We start from the raw sequence: 12913 nt of genomic DNA on the forward strand, positions 1-12913 counted from the left end.
AAAAAATAAACAAATTAATTCACCCACATACACACACAAAAAAAACCGGGGGGGTGGAAGAAGATACAACAACTATACTTTTTTGAAGTTGTTACAACATGCAAACGGAAAGGACATTCTTGGGGGCGAGGGGAGAGAGGGAGGAGGCAGGGAGGTGTCGGTGCTGGGCCATAATCATCGTATACATTGTATATTGACAAAATAAAAATTTAACGAAAAAAAAAATTCAGTGGGAGATGGTAGGACATGAGTCTGATGTGGTACGATATCCTCAGAGTACACACTCAACCATGGGTGATAATTTGTCAACTCTACCTAACAACAGCTGAAGACTTTAAGACAGCTAACAGGACTACTGGAAGAATATCTCCAGAAGAATCTGCAGAAACATTTAAATTTGTGTGAACAAAGAAAGAGAGCAACAGAGACGACTTCTACTTACACCCATAGGGCCTGTGTTGTTGCCAGCGGTCTCTTTCCCTCTTACAAAGAGCCTTTCCTGCTTATGAGGTCATTAGGATCTATTCCCCTTAATCATAAAAAAATGGATTTTCTGGGCTGAATTATTTTAGCTTACTCTTTACCCCTTATTTCACAAAGAATTGCATTTAATCTGTAAATGAGTTCTGATGTTATGAGAATTGAATACTGCAAATTGGTGTTATTAACCCTATTAAGGGTTTGTGGAGGACTCTTTCAGAAGAATAACACAGTCTGAGAGGCAGCTCTTACTTAATAGGCATCTGCCTGGAAGTGTTTCTGAACTTAATGATTACTTTAAATAATTTAAATTAATATTAGCACACAGCACCTCTCCCTATAACCTTATTAAAATTAAGGGTGCCAAATCATTCTTCTCTCACTATTACTTCACCTGCTGGTGGATGTGGCTCACCCTTATATTGGACTAAATAACAGCTAAACTCTAATGCCTAATTAACGTGAAACAATGTCATGATTGTTAAACACAACTTCGATAAGTTTCAGCCCTTAATGAGATCATCCTTGGTTAAATAAATAAAACAGCCAATGGAATTCCAATGTAAAATTTGTCAGCAGAGGTTAGCTGGTTGCTAGATATTCAACTACATATCCCAATAAGCTGTTAGGACAAATTTTCATTCCTATAGAGCCTCAAGAATTGGCCATTTTAGGACTTAGTTGAATGTGCTGCTCATTACTTTTGCCCAAGGATATACTAATCAACAATACATTTTTAAATACTTACTACGTGTAGCTACTCTCAAAAACAATTTTAATCTTGAATTGAGGAGGTAGAAGATGTATGCCTTTATAAAAACAATTAAGGGCACAGAGTGATATGTAATAAATGTTGAATGTTGTATTTATGAGGAGCATAGAGGAATGCTGCGTGCAGCCACTGTGTGACCTACCTGTACTAACACAGGTGCTCCCTAAGCACTCACAATGATGGACTCTTAGTAATTCATCTGCTCACTTGCTTATTGTTGTCCCACCACACTGGACTGGAAGCTTCATGAGGGCAGAGCCCATATCTCATCTATTACCACATCTGTCTTATTCCCTTGGCCTGTAACTATCAATCAGTAAAAGATTGTAGCCTAGATGAAGGTACACAGAGAAGGTAAATATTGAAGGATGGGCAAAATTTTAACAGACATGGACATTTAAAGGCAGGATGAACCAATAAGTCAAGTCAGGAAGCAAGGACTCACCTGGTGAATATATTCCTTGACGTGCTCAATGCACCTTTTCAGATCCTTTGCCACAGGCTGGGTGCCATGACCACTCTGGATACAAAGGTGAAGAAACACCATTCCTGTGGTGGATTGGTGTTTTCTCACCCAAAATTGGAGAGATTTTGAGACTAGCCTGGATGAAGTGAGGTGAAGAGGGACTGAGTGAGGTAAGGGTTGGGATTAGGATTGGCTGGGTGAGCTGAGATGGAGAGGGTCCATTAGGTAGGAAGAGCCTTGAGGCCTTTCTTCAGAGGACAGTGAAAATCAGCAGAAGAATTTAAGTTAAGGAAGGTTAGAAAGTAATTAGAAAGGTCCCAGAAGTTCCTATGGCATCATTGTTAGGAGATGGTTCGTTACTGATGAAAAGTTTAGCCAGGTTTCACACAATTTAAAAAATGCTATATCAAAACTTTAAATGAGATATATATTCACATAAGATTGGGTTATATTTTCACTTTTATTGTTTAATTTTTACTTAATCGGTATAATAATAATCATTAACAGTGCTTTATATTTTTATAAATATAGATTTTATTCTTTAAATATGATATTTCTAAAAAAGTCGAATGCATTGTGAAAATGTGGTTTTGATATATTCACAGATAAAAATCTTTTCTAGCAGACTACACTTCCGTTTCATAATTCAATAGGATAACGGAATTTAGTCATACCAATTCACCGTAGAGCAAATTTTGCAACTGTTCATCTGTTCCATTACATTTTATGTAAAGTCAGACAGTGTAATAACTAGCACCATTATATAAACCATGCCTTCCCTATAATGTTTACTATGGAATATACAGTGAACATTTTGCATTTCTATATATGCAGCCAGATTTTACCAGTGTGTATTCTGCTTACAAGCTAGCTCCTTCGTAGGCCATAGCTTCAGTTCCCATGACTCATGTAAACTACAGGACATATAAAGCCAGGCAGGTTCAGCTTCTAAGAGCAAGTAGGAAGACGACAATCTCCTGAGTGTCCAAGTGCTCCTTAATATCGTCTTTCCTGAAGGCCTGGTTTGCAACTGAGTGGCAAAAATCTAGTTTCAAAAAGTTAAAACTTGGAACAATAAAAAGACAAATAATCAAATTTTAAAACGTGCAAAGGATCTGAACAGACATATCTATGAAAATGATATTCAAACAGCCGATGAGCACAAGAAAAGATGCTTAACATTATTATTCATAAAGGAAATGCAAATCAAAACCACAATGACTCACCTCCTCACACCCACTAGGATGGCTATAATAATAATAATAATAAAAAGACAGATAATAACAATGTTGGCAAGGATGTGGAAAAATTAGAACCCTCACACCCTGTTGGAGGACATGTAAAATAGAGCAGCCACTTCAGAAAACAGTTTTGCAGTCCTTCAAAAAGTAGGACACCAAGTTATCATACGATCCAGCAATTCCACTCCTAGCTCTTCCTCCCCTCCCCCAAAATTGAAAGCAGATAAACAAACACTCGTGCATGAATGCTGATAGCAGCACTACTCACACTATCCAAAAATGAAAACAACCCAAATATCCATCAATGGATAAACAGATAAACGAGATGTGGTAATCCATACAATGGAATATTATTCAGCCGTAGAGAAGAATGAAATGCCACAAATATTAAAGTGTGGATGAACCTCAAAAACACTACACTAGGTGAAAGGATTCAGTCTCAAAAGATCACATTTTATGATTCCATTTACATGATGTGTCCAGGATAAATCCATAAAAGCAAAAAGTAGATTGGTGTTTACCAGTGGCCAGGGGGAGGAGAGAACGGGGAGTGACTGCTGATGGGTACAGGGTTTCCTTTGGTGGTGATAAAAATGTTCTAAAATTATTTGTGGTAATGGATGCACAACTTTGTGATTTCACCAAAAGCCATTGAATTTTAGACTTGAAGAAGGGTGAGTTTTGTGGTTTGTGAACTATATCTTAATTCCAAAAATTAAAAAAAGGAGCTGGCCAGTTATCTCCCTTGGGAGAGCGTGGTGCTGAGAACACCAAGGTCAAGGGGTCTGATCTCTATACCAACCAGCTGCCAAAACAAATAAATACAATATATGAAAATTAAAAAGGAAAGTTTCTTAAAAAACATAAACATGGAATTAATGATTCTTGAAGCAAATTAGTAAGCACTGAAATTAGTCCTTGGTTTTGGGGAAAGCCATGAAAAAATTATGATTGGGAGAAGTTATAAGCACAGAGACAGATGACTCACAGAAAACTGGGAGAGAATTACATGATAACAAGGGACGGTACAGAGACTAAATTGAGGTTTATAAAAACACTCAGGCAGATATACATGGGGGCTACATGTGTGTGTGTGTGTGTGTGTATTTAAAACATATGAAATTATACATGAAATATTATATATGATGAATATATATATTCTAACTGAAAAAATTATCAAAGGATATACCACCAAATGTTAACTATAGCTGTCCCCGACTAGTGGGATTTCAGGTGACTTAAATCCTTTTCTTCCTTTGGTTCTCAGTAATTTCTAATTTTGTGTGTGATGATCATGTAATAGTTCAAAATAAGAAAGTGAAAGTGGAAGGACGTTGCTTGGGAGCATATACTCTGTGATCAGATGAGGAAAGTGGTGGCAGTTTTTGAAGTCTTCGTAAATGTTCACATTGGGGGGGGATCATGTAGGGTAAGGTGGGCATCACCTGCAGAACAGTTTGGCATGGCACCACCTCTGAAATGTTAATGCTTAGAAGACTGTTCTCAGAAACTCCGAAGACAAAGCATACAGAAAGCCTCTTCCCCTTGCTTACCTGATTCTCCCTAAGTGTGAGGTATCGACATCTGTACTCTTCATAAGTCACTCCATGCCCAGCCTAACACAGATCTTTATCTACCTCTTATCTATCTATCCATCTACATATTAGTTGAGATATGTCTACAAGGCAATTGATGCATAAAAGTTATGAAAATGTATTTGTCACAAAATAATCTTAAAACCACCTTTAAATTATAGCACAGGAGCTGAGCATATAACATTGGCCAAGTCAGACCCATTCTTGCCTCTCTGAGCTTATGGTCTAGTCGGGCAGGAGCCAGGAAGGAGCTAGTCCAGGGCAAGTCCCACAGGCTTCGTAGTGCTCAGAGGGGGCTCACACCCATAATTTTCTATGTGAAGCCAGAGGACAGAGACAAGAGTCCCACCTTGGAAGAGTTTACAAAGGTAAAGTCATGGTGGTAGGTCCCAAAACAGGTCGTAGAAGCAAGGGCCTGATCATACATCAGGAGTCAAGGAGCCCAAACAGCGTGACTCAGGTGTGGGGAAGGGATTCATTGAAAAACCAGGTGGAGGACAAGGTGTACTTATAGACAGGGCAAAATGGCAGTGTCTACATTTGTGCCTGACATCAGGCTAGACGATGTTCACAGTAGCATTGTTTGAAAGAGAAAAGCATGGAAAGCACTTTTGTGACAATCAACAGGTGTGAACTATTTAATTGCGGTGTTTTCAAGTAATAAAATTTTCAGCAGAGAAAATTAAGAAATAAGAGCTGTGTGTGTCAACATAGAAAATAAACTTTAAAAAATACTCTTTAAAAGGAATGCATATTAACAATAATTTCTTTAGTTCAAATTTATTTCATAATTTGTTTACCAAAGCATCAGTCAGTGTGTCTTTTAATTGAGTGTGACATGTTTTGAAGAGGTAAGAGGCAGAAAAGTTTTAGTTGCCAAAAATAAAAGAGAAACTGGGAGGAATTTAAATTCTGAACTGGGAGGTCACTCTTGCCAGAGACCTTGGAGGAGTATGAATTTCTGCATTTTGTTTCCCAATTTTTTCCTTAAATCAAATGTCACAGACTTTGGGCCAGTCTTGTCACTTGAGCTACTAAATGATTCTGCCAAATCTCTCAGAACTGAGCTGTGTGGGCCGGCCCGGTGGCGCACTGCTACAGTGCGCCACTTGGGAAGCGCGGTGGCGCTCCCGCCGAGGGTTCGGATCCCACATGCAGACCGGTTCCCGCTCACTGGCTGAGCGAGGTGCGGGTGCAACACCGAGGGTTGCGATCCCGTTGCCGGTCCCGGTCCGGTACGGGGGCAACACTGAGGGTTGCGATCCGTTGCCGGACAAGAAAAAAAACAAAAAAAAAGGAAAAAAAAAAAAAAAAAGAAGAAGAAGAACTGAGCTGTGCAGGGTGCAGCAGACCTGCTTTAGCTTCTTCTGCGCCAGACTGACTCACTCCCTGGGGAACAAGATCAAGGCTGAGGAAGAGAAAAAGCAGGTGATGACTGGACCCTATGCTCCGAATAATTGCTCAACTTTCTCTGCATGCCATTTCACCACCATAGTGAAGGTTTTCTAGATTGTAAGAGGCTCTCAGAAAAATTAACTCAATTTTATCAGCCAACATCTGCATGAATGTCCCTGGAGAACAAGACCTTGATAATCATACCACAGATGGGGTGGAGCAAGTGGCAGAAGAGGGCGGGAGGAGGTTAGGACAAGGACAAAAGGGGTAAACAGTGTGGAGGCAAAGCATGGAAATAAGACATGCTTTGCCAACCAGACAATTTTTTTCAAGGCTAATTTTTCTGGAGACCACATTCAGAACAATTGCAACAACAAACAAAAAACACACGAACAGACAAACAAAAATTCTAAACCCAACAGCATAAGCATCGGAAACCATCTTCTTATCCACATGGTTAAAAAGCCAACATGAACTTATTACTTTTTCACAGAACCGTTTCCTCAAACAGAACTCAGTTCTCCTTAAATAAAAATATTAAAACTGTCCTCCACAAATCAAGTTCCATCTATCCTCCTAGAAAGTACGTCCAGCAGTAAAAACAGACACCAAGTCTCCAGTGTTCATCAGAGATGGCAGGATCGGGCAGGAGGAGAGGGAGCTCATGCCACCCCATTAGGGAGGATAGAGTTGTCTCCACAGGCGGGGTCCCCACAGGAACAGGACAATGTGAGAAGGGCTTGATGATGGAATTCTTTACAAATGTGTGAGTATTCAAAAGTGGATAATTTGGTACCAGGGCTGGCAACTGTAGGGTTCTGGGACTCTATGCCTGAAGGGGCAGAAGGCAGAGTCACCACAACCCCAGCAGGGAGAGTTCTGTAGAGAGGGCCATCTTGAGGAAAGAAATGACCTTCAGTCAGCCCAAGGTGACCTCACAGCAAGGCAGCAAGGGGATAAATACCCCAGCCTCGCTTCTTCCCTCCCTCTGACCTCCGACCTCCTGCCAGTGCTCCCTGTGGGTCAAGTTCATCCTGGAAGTCAGAGGCAGGTGAGCCATGCATGCATGCAGTGCATACAGCTCAGGGCAAGAAGCAGAGTGGGGAAGCGTGACCAGGGGTGGGCAAAGAGAAGACATTCGGCACAGCAGGTTTCCCATCTCTCAGCCCTGTCATGATCACAGCCAGTGTGGTATGGACCGGATGTTCACTGCATCCAGCTTTGAGCACTGAAGACACGTCAGAGGGAGCCTGCCTTGACTCTCGCAGGGCGTGCATAGGCTTTCTGAAACCATGTGGCTAGTGCTGCTACCTCGTAAGTTTGGATATTTTAGAAGCTCACTCCTCAGAGCTGCCCCAGCGCCTCATGTTAAGCAATCTGAAGGCTGTGGTTTGGGGGAAAAAAAACCAAAGTAATTTTCTTTCAATATTGACACATTTATTGAATATGTAGTTCAGCTTTGGCCTGCTTTAAGAAGCCCTGGTGTCTTAAAACACACACTTAGGTGAGATTATTTGCAACACACAAAAAACAGTTCTTTACTTTCTCAAAAAGTAAAGCTTCTTTAAAAGGTATCTCCTACAGAGGAATTAAGGGCTGTTTAGGAAACCATGGTGGTCCCTAGGAAAGATTCTTTAAGGGTCTAAATTTAAGCAGGTCCCAAAGCCACAACTCTTGTGTCTCATAGTCCAAACAGAGATTCAGCAGGTATGCAGCACCATGGCCACACCTTGAATTTGTCAAAATACTTCCTGTTCTAGCTGACAGAGATACCCATTGCTTCAAGCTCCCGAATTTCCTCCAATTCTGGCTTAGCTGCTTTTTCCTAAATCCTCCTGTCTCTATTATTGTGAACCCCATTATCCAGCAATGAAAAGGTTGCCGTTTCACTCTCTAGTACAGCCAGGTGCATCTGGCTTATAAATGGAGTATTTAAACTACTTACACTTAATGTAATTTTTGAATTATTTGAATTTAAATCTACTATCTTAATATTTTTTTCTTTTGTCTCATCTATTCTTAGTTCCTTTTTAAATTCCTTCTTGCCTGTTTAAAAATTTTAATCAATGACAATTTCTAAAATGATTTCATTTGTCCTCTTTACTCCCTTGTTAATTAGGCCTCTGTTGTAATTCTCTTAGTGGTTACCCAAGGATTACAGCATGCATTTTTGACTCATTGCAGTCTACTTGAAGTAAGTATTTTTATCCCTTTCTGAATAATGCAAGTAGCTTGCAACAATTTAATGCCATTTACAACCACTTCTGCCTTCTGTATTATTGTTATGCATTTTAATTCAACATACACTGTTAAGAACCACAAGGCATTTATTATTAATTGTTGTTTTAAATAATCAATATTTATTTAAATTTATTCAATATTTACCCTTTCTGATGATCTTTATCACTATACTTCCATGATCATGTTCTTTCTGCCTCCAGAACTCTTATTAGTATATTTAATTCTGAGCTGCTGGTATGTGTTTGCTCAGTTTTAGTCTGGTCTCACCTCTCTGTGGTTCTCTCATCTCTGGGTTATTGGCTTTCAAGACCCTGTCACATTGACAGCCCCTAGTTCAATAAGACTGCCTCAAATCCCAGGATAATTTATTTAATTCCACATCTATTGCTGTTCCAGGAATTGGCAAATGCCACAAGGAGGAAAACAGTGGAGGCCAATATGAGACCTCAATCTACTTCTCTTTACTCTAGGATCTTGGATCCCTCTGGTTGATTCCAATGTCCTCAAAGAGTTGTGTGATAGATGAATAGATAGCTACAGATAGAGTAGTCCTTAGCAGCAGTGTTAGTGCAAATGGTGTGAAACAAGCTACTCTACGTGGCTAGAAGTGGAAGTTCTCTTCTCAGAGAAAAAGTTTTTATAGCATTGAATTTACCATCATAAAGACATTCTTCAATGTTAGGCTATTTGAATTCCCAAGACTCTCTAGCACACGCAAAAGACAGAAACCACTCTTTCTTATCATATGTTTAATGGTGTGTGTTGGGAGCCAAGTTTAGCTACAAACTGCCAGATGATGCTGAAATACCAATGATTACTATTCAAAAACAATGTAATCCACAGGGAAACAAGCACAATCAATTGATAAGGAAGTTGTTGCTCTTATTGTGTAAAAAATCTACAATACGGCCATTACATTTGTGCCTTACAACTTGTATTCATTGCAAGACTTTTTTGAGAACCTTTATCTAAGAATGAGTCTACCCTCATTTCTTTTAAAGCATCAGAGCTTTGTCTCATATTTCTCTTCAAGACTGAAAGAAGAATATTGAATGCTAATTCTCTGAACATCTGTAATAACATCTTCCAGGATCTCGGCAGAATCAACCCCAAGGCTCTCCCATCCAAGCTGATTAAATCACCCCGTTAACTCTGTGGACTACCAGATCTAAATGCGTGTGGAAGAGGAAGAAAGTTTATAAAAATCAAGATCATACTGTTGAGAAAGCAAGATATTCCCCAGCTATTATCATGAATTATTTTCCCCAATAATGTCTTTTATGGACATTGTCATTACAGAATCCAGTGCTATCCAAAGTAGAGCTGATTGTGGCTGAAAATTTATCCCAATATTGAAAAGACTTGAGAGGACTATAACACAAGCCAGATGACCTAAAATTAACCACTATGGGATGTGACCATGAAGCCCTGGGCAGTAATTCATATTTATTTTAAAGAATTATTCCAAGGCCAAAAAGAAAAAAAGAAAGAAGTGGTTGTGGGGTCTCGATCTTAAAGCATCTCAAAGCATACCTTGTTCCACCCCAAACTTCAGCCTCAGCAATCAGAGCTCTGGATCATTGTGTGTGCAACACATGAATGCTAAATGATATCATTTCTGACTATAGAACTTAATGCACTTAAGTTGTGTTTAAGGAATGTGTGGATGGAAGCCATGGCTGCCAAGCAAATGGTCATGTTAGACAAGTTTGAAAGATTGTCTGATAGAGCTTATCCAAGGAAACTGACCATTAAGAAGTTTCACATTTTTCCTCTCCCAGAATGTGATTCCATGTTCACCAGCAATGTTCAGTTCTGCTGAAATAGTCATGGAGCAGCATTGTCCTAATATGCCTTTTTCCACCATATGTTCATAAAGGTTTATGAGACAAACAAAATTATGCTCTTCATATTATTCTTTCAGCATTTATTCTTCACTTATTTAGTCACAAGAATTAACTTTTTCAGCAAACTCTGGAGCTACACCAAGGTGAGATCTTACGACTGTAACTGAGCCTGGATTGTACTAGGATCTGAGGGCCAATAAGTTAACCAAGTATTATTTGTTGATGACCTACAGAAAAAAAATCCCATAGGGATGAATTGGCTGGAACAGAGCCATTGGAAACCCCTTTCAATTGACATCTGAATTTAAATACGTTAAATATGTAGTTCTAATTCCTGAGAGCTCATAAAGAACCTCAATGCAAAAGAAGAAACCGTTATTTCCAGACAGCAGCAACTTCTTGAATCGTGTAACTTGGTATCACCTCACCTATTAGTACAGTTCAAAGAACCTGTTAAAAGATGAGATATTTGGTAGTTAAAAGATGGTGTTAGTTAACTAGAGAAAGTCCATATTATGCAACTGCATGGGATGCAGGTGTGCATTGTTAGTATTTTGGGAGTTCTTGTTTGGTTTTTATTCCTATGGTAGGATGCTGAAGTGATTTGGGCAGAGGCAAGGTAGTGGTTGGAGGAAAAGATAAACACGTGGGAAAGTTGCCAGACTTTTTGTCCCATTAAAAGGTTGTGTGGAATTCGCCTTGAGTCTCTAAACCTCCACACTATAGAACTGCTTAAGTAAGTACTAATTTAGGAAATGTGGGGTTTACAAAAGTTTTATAGGTCATTCATTAACTGACATTTCAACCATAAATTTACAAAGGGGACTCCTTATTTTGCTTTCCCTGGTAAGTGGGCCACCCTCAATCCAGAGGCTCAAACCAAAAAGTTAGGATTCATCCTTGTAGGCAGTGAAGATAAATGGTCAGGGTTCCTTGGGGGTTTGGAGTCTTGTCAAGCATTTGATATAAATATGCACGTGCACCCACATGTTCCTTTGTTGTTGTCTAATGTAATTGCACATGTGCACCCAGGTGTCCTGGGTTGTTGGACTTAAGTATAAAGGACAAGCAGTTCTGATCCATGGTGCCCCCCCCCGCCCCCGGGATGCCCTGGGGGGTGACCACGGGAAGGCCGTTACTGCTGCTGGATGCTGTTGCTGCCTAGGACCCTGGGACCCTCTGGGAGGCCACCGCTGCTGCTGCTGCTGCTGGAGGCTGTTGTTGTAAGCTGCTGCTTCTGCTGCTACTGCTGCTGCAGCAGACTGAGCTCGTGTCATCTGTCTGTCAACACTCCCAGGATCTTTCCCAATTACCTAGCTCGTGGACCTGCGTGTGAGGGGTCTGGTGACCCAGCCAGGCATGTGAGGGGTCTGTGACCTAGTCTGTACAATGGGTTTGAAGGGTCTGTGGGCCCTAGCCCGACAATACAATTGGCTATGTCAGCAAGATTCCGACAATTGCCCTAGCCGAGCAATCCTTGATTACTCTCTTCTCCATTCCCTATATCCACTTCATTAGTAAACCTTTCTATCTTTATCTCTGAAATACATCTCAAATCCCACCTTTTCTTACCAGTTTTACTGCTACTGCCCTAATCATGACATTATCATCTCTGAACGGGCCTAAGTCCTCCTGTAGCCTCATCCAGCAGCCTGGTCTCACTGCTTCCATCATTTCATCATCTCTCTCTACTCACAGCTGCCAAAATGATCTTTGGAAAAAATACGTCACTAAGTAAAACCCCATGGCTTCTCAATGTACTTTGAGTAAAATCCAAACTTCTAGATCCTGACACATTCAGCTCCCACCTGCCTCCCCAGTCTTCTACCAGACTCCTCTTCTCATGTGCTTTAGACAAGCTTGCCCCTTGCATACCTCAAGCAATCCAAGCACTTTCTTGGTTCAGGACATTTTGCGCTTGCTGTTTCCTCTGCCTGGAATGCCTTATCTCAGAATCTCAAGCAATTGACTCCTCTCCACTCCTTTTGTACCAGCTAGCATGGCTCCTATTCAGAGATTGCTCCCCTGACCCCCCATTGTAAACTTCTTGACTTCATTGGGTGTTAAAACACCGCATTAACTTCCTCCATGGAACTTACCACTGTCTATAGTTATTATGTTTATCAGCAGGTTTACTTGTTTCTTGTCTATGTCCCCCACTAGATTATAAGCCACACATATCAGTGATGTAAGTTTCCATTCTGTAGTTTTTGTAGTCTTTGAGGAGTAATTCCATACTTAGTAAATCCACTAAGGGAGGTTGCCAAGCAGACTTGGATAGTTATTTAGATCTAATTTGGAGAATTATCCCAATGCAAAAATGACCTGACTGACAGCTTAAAATAGCTCCCATTATATCTAGCTCCATCTCAAACCTCAGCTTCAATAAACAAGCATTCAGCCAGACATTTTCAGCATATAAATTACCAGAGCCTCCTGCCATGTGGTCATGTAGTGTGTCTCAATTTACCTGGGTTGCATTTGAGCAGTGACCAAGTCTATCTATTTATCATAGTGTCTCTAGTACAAAGTTTCTACATAGAAAGCAATGAGTGAAACTTCCTGCAGGGGAAGGGGAAGCTCTGCAGAGCCCACACACTCTGCGGTGCCTGGGTGCATCCAAGCAGCCCAGGCCAGAGCCCACGGAACAGGGAGTCACTGAGGTAGCCATACCAAATTGGCAACCACAGCAACATCTTAGTCGGTCATTAGTGTCAAACCTGTGGACTGTGAAATGCCCTGCCACAATGAATAAACATCAAAGAAAAGATACCAGAAATATGAAAAATCAAGAAAGTACACCACCTAAAGATAATAAATCTCAAGCTCTAGATCCTATAGAACAAGAAGCCCTTGAAATGACTGACAAGGAATTT

This window comes from Galeopterus variegatus, unplaced genomic scaffold (genome assembly GCF_000696425.1).
Source record: "Galeopterus variegatus unplaced genomic scaffold, G_variegatus-3.0.2 Scaffold3833, whole genome shotgun sequence".
Taxonomy (NCBI): Eukaryota; Metazoa; Chordata; class Mammalia; order Dermoptera; family Cynocephalidae; genus Galeopterus; species Galeopterus variegatus.